This window comes from Nipponia nippon, unplaced genomic scaffold (assembly GCF_047370975.1).
Source record: "Nipponia nippon isolate SJK-2023a ecotype South Korea unplaced genomic scaffold, ASM4737097v1 scaffold_5, whole genome shotgun sequence".
Lineage (NCBI taxonomy): Eukaryota > Metazoa > Chordata > Aves > Pelecaniformes > Threskiornithidae > Nipponia > Nipponia nippon.
The window spans coordinates 21742077-21754751 of NW_028262369.1; the positions used below are offsets into that span (position 1 = coordinate 21742077).

The 12675-nt window shown below is 43.1% G+C and overlaps 1 long non-coding RNA gene across 1 annotated transcript in view; it reads right to left on the reverse strand.

The window, feature by feature from the left end:
• Positions 1 to 257: 257 nt before the first annotated feature.
• Positions 258 to 12675, reverse strand: part of LOC148052080 (uncharacterized) — a 32477-nt gene continuing 20059 nt past the window's right edge. Inside the window, exon 3 of the long non-coding RNA XR_015699291.1 lies at positions 258 to 746. This is a non-coding gene — a long non-coding RNA (uncharacterized LOC148052080). The remainder of the gene's footprint in view (positions 747 to 12675) is intronic.

The window sequence follows — 12675 nt, forward strand, 5'->3', positions numbered from 1 at the left end:
AAATAACCCAGCAGACAGTGATATTATTACAAACATGAAATCAGGGATGCTCAGACAAGTGATAATTTTAGTTAGCAAGAAAAACATTGCTCATAGCAAAGTTATGAAGTTTATTCATAAACTTCATTCTTATTTTAACAGCTTTTGTCACATAGTTATTCACAAATAGCAGCACGATAAAGAAGCAGAAAGGATAGGTCAAGAATGCAGCCAAATTTTTCAAAACAATTTTTGCGAAGCACTCTACAGTTGTTAGAAGTTAATATCAAACCCCAGTACAAAAAAAGAGATCTATTAATAGCCTTAAGTTTTTCCAAAGGAAGATCAGTTCTCCCTGTAGCAAACTCCTTAATATGCAAAATCTCCTTTTCCTCACAGCACCCTCCAACCAGCCATATAAGATCTCTGCAACAATGGCACAAGGCACACCAGCTTGTAATCAACTTTCTCGCACTGTTCCTAACCTCTGCTTTTCCAGCATCCTTCTGTTGACATCTTTACCTTCCTTTTAATCATCTGAAGTCCATGCACCTGCACACCACTTCTGGGGCTTTAAGGATACCACTACATCTTTCTTCTCTTCTTTGGGGATCTTCTTTTTCCTTTCTGACCCCATTGCTCTGCTGAACAGCTTCACCGCAGCACCTCTGGGCACTGCCTGCTGTGAATTATCCACAACACTGTGCGCAGCTGGAAATGATTGAAAATACACAGCAACACTAAACCCACAGGCTGAGGTCCTTCTCCTGAACAAACAAAAAAAAATTTTTAAAAGTCAGTGAAGAGTTGAAGGCTACTTGTTGTAACTAGTGTTTAGTATAAAAAGGCATGGGATGGTCTTGGGGGTAAGTAATGCTGCTGTTGAGAAGATTTTGCCTGGATCACCATGTGCTTTGTATAACTCCTGAGTAAATGAAAAAAAGTCAAGATATGAGCTGTTTCTTGTCTACAGCAAACCCATAGCTACCATGGAAAGGTCTCTGGATGGCTTCTAGACCAGCAGGAAGAGAGGAGGAGAATTTAAGAAAACTCATTTTATTCCAAGGGTAATATTCCTACTGATCAACCAAACCAGGAGCTGCTCTGAAGCTATGAGGCATGCCAACTACCTTCCATACAAATGCTGCACAGGTAAATTTTAACTGACTTATTGTGGTGGGTTGACTTTGTCTGGGTGTCAGGTGGCACCAAGCCGCTCTATCACTCCCCTCCCCAGCAGGACCAGGCCAGGGGGGAGGAGGTGTGTGGAGAAAATGAGATTTAAAAAAAAAAACAAAACCCTCGTGGGTCAAGATAAAGGCAGTTTAATAAAAGCAAAAGCAAAGGCTGTGCACAGAAGCAAAAGGAAAACAAACATTTTATTCTCTACTTCCCATCAGCAGGTGATGTCCAGCTATTTCGCGGGAAGCAGGGCTTCAGTACGCATAGTGGTTCTCTGGAAGACAAATGCAAATAACAAATGCCCCCCATTTCTCCATCTTTCTTCTTAGCTTTTATTGCTGAGTGGGTGTCATATCATATGGAATATCCCTTTGGTCAGTCTCGGTCAGCTGTCCTGGCTATGTCCCCTCCCAAGACCTTGCCCACCTCCAGCCTACTGGTGAGGGGGGAAAAAAAATGTTGGAGAGACAGCCTTGATGCTGTGTGAGCACTGCTCAGCAGCAGCCAAACCACTGGTGTGTTATCAACATCTTTCTAGCTACCAGTACAAAGCACAGCACTATGGGGGCTGCTATGGGGAAAAATTAACTCCATCTCAGCCAGACCCAATACACTTATTTTCAAGGAAAAGTCTTCAGCAGTGAAACTATATTGGCTGTGAAATGTTGGCTGTAATTCTGGAAGCTATAGGAAAGCCAGAACAGAAACAAAACTTGAATGAGATGCCTTCAAATGTATCAACAAAACTGAGAAACAGAAAAGCAATGATTACATGGTTAATTAGGAAAATAAAAGACTCATTTAAAAATAGTGCCATCTTGTAAGGAAAGGAATTAGGAAAGATATGTACTATACAGCAGAAAACTGAGTTGCAGAGAGCATTCTGCTTGCAGAAAGGAAATATCCAAATGCATTTTCCAGAGACATAGTACTAGTCAGGGCTTAACATATCTTCAAAGCACCACATGAGCAGAAGTTTAGCTTCACACTTCATTCTTAAATTTAGTTCATTTTAAAACCCTGCATGTGGCAGAGCTCTTCCCAGAGTCAACCTCACTCCAGCTCTTTGTTTCCCTGTAATTACCCATTGCACATGTTTTAGTCTCACTGAGACCCAAAGTGAATCCAAAACGCCTGGGCTAATGCTGGGGAGAGCACAGCGCTGTCCCCAGCCCCAGGGGACAGGGTGGCAGAGTGCAGGCTCTCCCAAACTGCTGCCTGGTAGGAAACATACAGCAGAGCATCCTAAGATGAGAGATGAACTCTTCAAGCTCTACGCTGCTGGTTCTACTGGTATAGATACAGATAGGTACGTCTCTAGAGATCAAGAGATGTCCCAAGCCATAATCTATAGTTCTCACATCTGCAACAGCCATCAAGACAGGTAGGTACCAACAGGATTTCCAACAAGGCATCTCAAGTTCTCTATGCAGGCACCTCAAAACAAGCCACAGGTTAAAGACAAGCATTCGCCATGACTTAAATTCTTCTGAACATTTTGTGGCTGAATCAGGTCACGGTATGAGAAAATAACTGCAGTCCCATGGGGTTGCTCTGTGGCACCATGGACTTTAATGATCAGCTATTAAATCAGCTCAGCTGAGCTCTAGTTATTAAGCACATTGCAGTTATCACCCTCATTTACACAAACATACTACTCCTCTTACTCAATCCGTGGTTATGCTTCTATGCTGTTCATTTATCAATAATAATAACCCTAATTAGCTATGAAATCCAGTTCTTGCAGTTTAAACCACATGTTCAAACTTAACAGATTCTTTTTTTTTTTTTAACTACCCTGAATCAAGGGAAAATTTCATGGAAGTTTTCATGCAAAGAAGATCAAGATTTAACACCTCATCCAGCTAGTAAAACAAAACAGCCTCTGATTTTCAGTGAATACAAATCAGTCTACACAATGAAATCTATACAAGCCATTTAATTTTTCAATTAGGGGTCCATCCTTCTACCTCCTCCCTGAGTGCCAAGAGATACAGATGTGCTAGAGAAACAGGCCAAAACATTGTGCTTGCTGGTGCTCTGCATCCACGTGAACATATTCTTTCCATTGTTTCACACTTAAAACGATTTCACAGGATTTTGGCAATAAAGAACAAAGTTCATTTGTGGCACATTAGTTAAAGGAAACACAGAAAATTAATCCATGCACACAGCAAATGAATGTTAGTGATCAGAAAATAGCTACAAAGAAATATCCAGACATAGCAATCATTCTTAAAAAAAAAAAGGAAAAAAATAAAGGCAAATTGCACAGCAAGCTGTTTACAGAACTCAAGAACAGAAAATTACCTGAGCCCAGGAAATCTCTGCCAGGCAGAACACATGCACAAAATAAAGCAGTAGAACTACAAACACCCTGAGAGCTGATATGCCACTTCTGAAGGTGCAGAAGGTGCTCTCCCAAAGATTTATTTGGGCATGGACTCATCATGTGAAACGAATCCAAGTTAGCCTCAAATGGCACTACTTCTGCATTCTGCAAGCCCCAGACTTCAAAGACACTCCTGACCATCATCATAAAAGATCTAAAGACACTTCACACATGCTAAGCAAGTAAAATATTAAATTCAAATTCCACCTCCCTGAATTTTTAATTATTTAAATTTCAAAGATATGTTCAGACCAATATATACTAACAATAGTTTAAAAACACCTTAAAAATACCATGCCTGTAAACATAAATATATATTCGACATCTTTATGTTTCTGCCTTAAGTTTCCATGTTTTAAGGACTTACATTTACAATAAAAATAATTCTAAAAATAGACACAAAAGCAATTGCTCCACCTATTCTACCCTGCTCAGGAATCCAGTCCCTGCCTTGCATCAGGAGGGACACATGTTGCAGGGTTTGCCGCTGACTCCGGACAACAGCAATCTCATGAGCGGAGACATGGAAGGGGAGTCCAGAAACCTCTGGCAAAGCTGGCACTGGTTTTGCTTCATGGGCATTTTCACGGCTAGCAAAGATTTTTGTTACTGTTAATTGGTACAAGACAAAATAATCCCAATAAAACCTATTGCAATACTGGGTTAATCACACACCACAAAGGGTGCTGGCAGTCAACAGCAGCCACATCTGCAGGCATGAGCCTTTTTCCTCCATCAGTGCAGTAACAATACCTGCACGGACAACAGGTCTTCGGTACTTAAGTCCCAGCAGCAGCCAGTGAATGCCATGCTCCAGACAGCCCAACATAAACAGGTAGCTTTGGGCTAGGAAGGCCCTAAAAGTGCTGTGGAAGAGGCACATTCTTGCAGTGAAAGCAATGACACCACTATGCCATCAAAAGGGGCACCTGATAGCTACCACCCACATCTACGCCTTGCTCATCAGCAGTGGAAAACGTTCAGGTGTCCTGACCCACCTCTTCCCCTAGACATATATAATGTTTCTTGGACACCACCTCAACCAGACCTCTCCCTAAGACTATCTGGTTGTTTTACTGGGAAATGAAAGCCACAGGCTTTGTGTAGGTGCCTCTGTCCCTGCAGGAGAAGACTTGGGTCTTTCTACTGGAGAACCGAGAGGAAGAAGTTCTGGGCATGCTGCACAGCCTACAGCCAAGGTGACAATACACCCAGTGTATGGTGACTGTGTCTGATATGTACGCAATATATTCTGTAGAGATACTGATTATATCTGAATAATGTACTCAGGACAGATTTATACACCAAAAACTGCTTGTCTCAAGTTTGCTCCTTGCCACAAGCCAGCGGGGTGCTGCTCCAGCCAGAGAGTGTCACTGGGCAGAGGCAGCTTTGAGAGTGTTTTCAATTCTCAACTTTTTTCCCCTGAACACATCATTACCCACAGGTGCGGCCCACATTCAGCCAAAAACTCTTCCCCTGGCTTGTTCTCAGCCCCTGCTCCACCAGCTCTGGGCTTTCCTTTTTACTTTTTCATAACCTCCAAGTTTGGGGGGTTTACGTGATTATTATTTTTTTCCTCCTTTTCCAGACCTACACAAACTTAAAATGCAATTACCAGCAAAATCCTCCTGCCCCCAGTTATTCTGCCATTAGCTGGCTTTCCTACAGGACAGCATTGGAGCAAAGGCTGTTAGCAGCTGAGGCCAAGCAACTGAACTATCACATGGGTAATCCCCCCCCTTCGAGCCTGGGGCAGCCACAGATAACACCTTATCACCCTGTTCATCTCCAGGAGAAGGCAGCACTGTAGATAATATGCTTTTATTCAAGTACTTTATCAGTTGAGATTTTTTTTAATTACATCTTTTTAAATATTATGCCACAGCACACAAAGAAACACTCCCAAGGAAGTTAATTGGGATTAGGTATGGAAAGAGCAGTGGCTCTTTACTTGGAGGCTCTCTGCCTTGCAGACCGCCCTGCACAGGGGAGGCAGCAGCCCTGCCCTGCCTGCACCCCTGCCCCCAGGATGGGGGGCAAAGGGTCTCACCAGGGGGCCCAGGCTCTGCCAAGCATCAGGAAAGAAAAAGTCAAACACTAAAGACATTAAGCAGTTCTGCTGTGAACCTTGTATGCGCATGGCAGAGTATTTTTCCTTTAATTAGATTTTTCTACAGCTCAGAGGACGCTGTGGGACCATTACAATCTCTGCTACGACACAAGAAAACAAAGCTTGCAGTTCCACACTTACAACATCTGAATAATATAAACGGAGTGGCTTACAAAGCAGCAATTTACCTAGGCACAGTTCATACAGCCTCTGTCGTGATACATTGGATAAATGGGCTGTTAAGCCAGAAGGGATATTGGTATTCCTAAATTGCCCCAATTTTAGACACTTCAAAGCTCCACGGAAATGCCATAGTGTATGAGCATCCAGGCAATGGCTTTTCAACACACAAATATTTAAAGGACACTTCAGATAGGTGCTGCTGATGCCTGAGATGCATTCAGTGAAAAAAGCAGAAATCCAACTGCAGCCACCAGAGAAGCAGAAACACTAAAAACCTAAAAAGAGACGGAAATGGGCACTTGCAGGGGAGCTCAGGTACCCACCGGTGCCTCAAGAGAAGCTCTATTTAAGAAAAGGACCCTCCAGAAAGCAGCCTTCGGGGGTGGCGAGCACAGGGGTGTTTGGGAAGGCGCTGCAGGCAGGGTCCCCCCCGCAGGCGCTCTGCCAGAGGGTTGCACTGGCTGAGCTCTGCTGCATCGAACAGTGCTGGAGTCTTTCAGGATGGCCCTCAAATTTCAAGAGCAATGTGCTAACTTCAGATGAAGCAAAAGCATATGAAAGAAGGGAAGTTTTTAAGGTTGTCGCTATGAGAACATTACTTATTCCGCTGCTCTACCCAGGCCTCATCTCATTGCTAAGCAACGCGCAACCATGCTGACGCCGCAAGCGCTAGCACCTACTTTCCTTCTCCATTCCCAGCGCTGCTTCCTTGGGATGCTGCAGTTTCACCCTTGCACCTTGAGCTCCCCATTCTTCTTCTCACTGCAGCGGACCTCCACAGCTTCTCCTGCCACCACCTCCCAACACACCAGCTTGCTGGGGAGCTCCTCCTGGGGGTTGCCCTGGACCTGGCCCTGCCTGGCATTTTTGGTTTCTTCGGGGGGTATGGGAGTTTGTTTGGTTTTTGTTAAGCTGAATCCATCTGCTGCCTCACAGCACAGCTGCACAAGCAGTTGTGCTGGCCGGTTCAAGGCCAGGGGAGCATAGGAACAAGCAGGGAAGGGCCAGGAGTGCCCCAAGCCAGGTTGCCAAGTACTCTGCAGCACACAACCCCGGGCTCAACAAAATCCCCAAGCACGAGACACAGCAGTTACCTGCCATAGCAAACACCAGCCAGGCCCCATAGCAAACACCAGCCAGGCCCCATCAACTGCTCTGTGCTCCTTCCAGAGAGCTTAAATGTTGCTGCAGTACTATTAACATATTGGATTTGGGGAGCCCTTTGATGCTGCTCCCCTTCACCTTCTTTTATCTGATCTGTTCTGAAATTCTCTTTTGTTACTGAACCCATAACCAGCCCATTTCAGTCCATATGACCCCATAGTCCGCTCACTCACATGTTTTACAGCTTCGTTTTACCATGCTGGCACAAGTGTCTGAAGCAGCTTATGGCTGCGGCTTCCAACATTTCACATTTCCTTATCGGCATCTCACTCCTCACTCATTACACTCTAAAATCAACTATAGAAAAATGGATAACACTAATACTTTTAGTAGCATGTACCTCCTCACATCACATACAAAAGGGGCTTTTCCAAATGAATGTAGCAGTTTGTATGGTAGCAGGTCTCCCCTGCTTACAGAAATAAGCTTCCAAGATCATTCTGGCTCTTGCTTTTTTGCCTCTAGCCATGCTGGGACTCCTATTACATTTCATATCTATCTTCTTTTTATTGCATATTTTCTTCTGGTTGAATTGCACACTGAAGTTTGGATCTTCATGAAATTCTTACATCTTCTCAAAACACTTTCCTCTGAAAAGCAATTTTGTAAAAAGGCTCCACCTGCCTCAGCAGGTTTGCTCCCTGCATGCATTCAAAGTGCTATCTGCTGACATCAGTGACAAAAATTAGTTTTACTGAGTTTTATTTCCACAAACTCTGTGGTTTTCACATAGCTGAGACTGAAAGGATGTCTGCTCTACCCCAAAGGTCACCACTAAGCCACTGCTACTGAAATTAAGAGGTGTCACAGGTTTTATTAATGGCTTGAGCTGGAGCTTGCTCTGAGAGTTCAGGCTGCATTTCCAGGGATGGCAGTTAGAAAAATATTTATGCTGAAAACCACTGATACACGCCACCTCGAACCTCACTCCATCGCTATCACAAGGCAATTTTTCAGACCGGAATTGCACTTCAGAGCTGTCCACCTTATCAGGCATTGCTCGCACTCACTGTTGTCCAACACTGCAGCAAAATGTCATCTTTTTTTTCTTGGGCTCTTATTCTTCCAGTGCATTGATAAGTTTCATATTGCTCCCACTTCCTTTCTTAAATTCTGTCTAATAAAGTGTCACATCATTCTGGCACCCAGTACCTGTTTCCTTCAGGAGCTGTGGTATTTGTACAACCAGGCTTTCATACCTGGCCCTTCTACACAGACTTCAGAGACCTCTTCAGTTCATGCCGTCTGCTGGTTTGTGCATTTACAGCAATATCATAGAGGATTTGATAATGCAAAACACAGGGTGAAGCATGGGACAGGAGACCATGTGGGATGTCCCTGCGCAGCCTTTCTGCAAACGCTCCAGGAAATATTTCACTGCAGCACGGGGCAGAGAAGAGGACAGCATCTCAGGCTTCAGCCTTTGTGGTGAGCTTCGATACACTGAGAACCAGGTGAAAACACTTGCGATCCAAGCCTTCAGGCTCCAACCACACAAATCTTTCCAGAGATATACGTAAATAAATGATTCAGACCTGCAAGGAACCTGTGCCTTTAAAAATGCAAAGAACTCTAAAATGCTACTGAGCACCTCATGTTCCTCCACCACCAGCAAGAAAACATTCCTTGCACAGGACATTTTAACAAAGACTGTTACTCTAGGCATTCCTCATGCAAGAGATATCAGTGAATGCAGTGGATATTACTGAAAGTTACAGAAAGCTCTATAGAAACAAGAAAGATTTCTTGATCTGGTTACAGGCAGTAAGAAGACAGCAGGACTTTGCTATACACCTACTCTTGGCCTCCTGGACTGTTAGAGCATCTCTCCATGGAGCCCAGGGCTGCCCTTGCTCTCCAAAGCAAGGATCGCTGTGGCCATTCCCTGACCAGCCTGTACAAACTGCCCAAAATATCTCACAAAGCCTGCTCAGGTACAAGGCTGCTTCTCACATGGCAACAGCATCACGTCTACAGCAGTGCCCACCTGTACGAGAGAACATCAAAGCTGGGAAGAGCAGGACAACACAGGGATGGAGGAGATGGCAACGAGCTGCCCTAATTTAATGCTGGTTTTGAGACCTCTCTCTAAAATCTGGGACTATGACATGATACATCAGGCATCCCCACATCCAGCATGCCACCACATCCAACCTACCACTATCAATATTACCGACCCTGAACAGTGCTAGTATTAACTTTCGTTTAAACTACAAGAAATATCTTCTAATTCTAATATATTTAATGACAGATGCAACTAATTTTCAGAGCTCCCACATACAAGTATGTCCATTCAAGTAATATAAAGTTTTGCAATTCAAAAAGCATTTCTTCCCAAAATTCACTCCGGGTACCTTAACTATAAAATACAATGGCCATATCTATGCAACATTGCATAGTTTTAGTGGATAATCATAGTCCATTTGGAATTAAATCAGTTACACATATTAAGTCTTCATATTTTATTAACACATCAATTTAAATTCAATATCAAAATTAAATAACAAATTTTGTTCCGAATCATTATGAGCAAACTCAAAATATGGTGGGGTTTCTGTTTCCTTTTTGGAGGCAGCAGATACAATTTCTCAATACTTGAATGGCAAATGAAGAGCATAACCTTGTTTCAGGAGGCTCCTTCTCTTGTGGGTTTTAAATAGACTGTCACGAATGCAGACCTGCATCTCCTTTCTGCATACCAACGTAAAGCACTATGTGCACTACCTTATGGGCTGAAAAAAGACTCAGGACTCGGCAACTTCCCATTAAAACTACAACCAGTTTTAAAGGAAATGTCACAGCCAACTCAAATCTACCCATATTAATAAAAAGTTTTGTCTATTTTCTATTCTGTTTCAAAATTAAAGAAATCTATGGTTGCCTTAATAATCCCAGGAAAAGGCAGCTGTGTAGCAGAGCACTAGCCTGTTAATAGCACTCTTGCTTTCACAGTTTTACCATTTTCCTTGGTATAACTGCTTGGAACAGAGAAGCCCCTTTCATTTGTGCTCAAGTTTGATTGATGAGGAACAAGACAACCCTTCTCCTGGGTAATTACAATTTAGTCTCCTCCCCCCCCCCCTTTTTTTTTTTTTAAAGATTTCCCTTTACTTCATTATTTTTTCTCTGAAAAATAAGTAAATAAAACCACACCTCCATTATAGACAGTGCCCAGCCCAGACGTCCCAGTCAATCCAGCCGCCAAGAACACACCCTGAGGACATGCCCCCTGCTAGGGAGGACGCAGGGAGTGGGGGCCCAGCACCCAAACCTCCACTGCTGGGGGCCCTGAACCATGACTGCAGCACTTCCAGCAAGCAAAGAAACCAAACATTTTGAAACCCACATGGAAAGCAGAGAGATACCCCTCCCAGGACACAGATTCCTCTGGTTCAGGCACCAGCCACCCATCGCACCCAAGCCAGGCTTTCAGATGTACACTGTGGTCCTGAACCAAGGCTGAGGACGTTGTTATCACTTCTCTTTTGGTATTAAGGAATAACAGCTTAACATATTTTGCATGAATTAAGGTATGCTTAATACCTGCCTCTTAAATAAATGAAACCTAACTTTCAATTCTAAGGAAATACTACAGCACTGCAAGTCTCCATTCAAATGCATCTCTGAAAATACAGCCTGAGGGAAAATAAATATTGCTCAGTTTAGTAGTGTGTCACATGAAGTTTAAAAAATACAATTTCTCATCTCCCTGAAAACCCACCAGCTATAAGGATATGCTAACCAACAGACACCATGCTGCACTATGCTGATCAAATCAGAAAAACAATTTTACCAGTCAGTGAAAAAATGGCAGTACTTCACCTGCTAGTTCTCACCCAGACAGCCAGCTAAGCCCTCGAGATCTATTCCTTGGGAGATAAGCAAAAGCAAACGCATAATCCAAAGCAACAGTTCCCTTCTTTACATTTAATCTACCCAGTCTTGCTCTCTGCAAGTTAGCCCTCATGCCTTGTCAGCTCATCCCATTTCTAAAGTGCAATACACAGTGCCTCTCCAGACAAAGGATGGTGCTTTTAATGGAGGCTTCATATGTCAAAAACATGTATTTTTAATTAACAACAGAGCTTGACATCATGGGTAATTCACTACCCACACATCTGACTAATACACTGTCTCCAGACCAGCTGAAGAGATAAAAACTCACAAAAATAATAAAAGCAGCTTTTTTTTTTTAAATCCAAGCACAAAAGAGCTTTAGATACAAAGCTGGACAGTAAGCACACATTATTGTTGTTTCCTACGCTGGCTTTTCTCATCAGCAAGGTGGCTTTTTCCAATCACATATTATAGAATAAAGAGATTTACAAATCAAGAGCATCAGAGAGCTGCTAGGCAGGGAAATCGCAGAGTTTTTGCTTATCTCAGTACCTTAGCAGCATGTACACTGCATAAAATACAATGTTGACATTCTGCCAGTAAAACTGTGGGAACTCAAGCATCAGATTATTTTCTCTTCTCACAGTTTCTAGGCTTTTCAAACAAAAATTTAAAGCAGTAGATTAGGTAGGAGTGATTCCCATTGAAACCACCAAGCCACATACCCATCCCTTCTTATTCAGGAGATGCAAGAGCCACACTCAGAACAGAGTTTGCATAAGTTTTGCTCCTGTCTCAGGGTTACAGTTTGGAATCTAAAGTACAAGGAGCTCAAATTTAGGAGAAATAGAATTTGGTCCCATAAGTTTCCCCCATACATGCATGATAAGAAAACAGGACTGCTGCAGGAAGAGTGTGCTTTCCTTCAACACATGCACGAGCTACAGAAGAGGAAACCCCTGGCCAGCTGCAGGACAAAAGGTGGGCAGAGAGCACCGAGGCTGCGGTGGGCTCTGCCCACAGGAGATCACCTGGCTGTGCCATTGTGCCAAGTCCCCACTGCAAGTTGCCAGAGGTAGGGTCAAGTAGGCTAGAAGGGTTCCGTTTTGCTGAAGCGTATGATTAAAGAGTTTATTCTTTGTGATGCTGGAGACAGGCATGGACTTCAGGGCTGGTTTGCCAGGAGGCTTGAAGTTTGGATGCAGGGATTCAGGGCAGGAGCACCCTAAACAAGTGCACACAGAGGATGGACGTCTAACCCCAGAGAGACAAAAGGCACGACAGATTCAGATCCAAATTGGGAGGGACGAGAGGAGAAGAGGAAGGAAGGTAAACTGATACATCAGAGAATTTCCATTGAAAGTGTAATTTAACAAGTCTTGATAATCCATTTTCCTCAACTAAATCAATGAGGTGAGCTGGGCGCCTAAGCCAACAGGTCCTCATGTGGCCAGTCTTTTCTCCATTTAATCTGTAAAATATCACCTATGTCGTGTTTACACAATAATATATGGCACTAATATATGACATTTCAGATTGCAACACAATATTGAATAGAACATAAAAGAAGTCAGAGAAACAGTGGCCTGCATGTGCAAGCAAAAATAAACCCTAGACCAGCAGGAAAAAAATACATAGTCTTTAAATACATTTTCTTTATTCAAATTCTGTTAAGTATTATGAAGTGATCTTAAACATCCAAGTAAGACTCAAATAACCTATAAATATAGAATTAATACAACTCATTAAGAGCCAGGTTGGTATGTTTATGGATGAGCCTGGGCACAAAGGAAGCAGTGAAGATAAACCAGAGAAATACAAGATG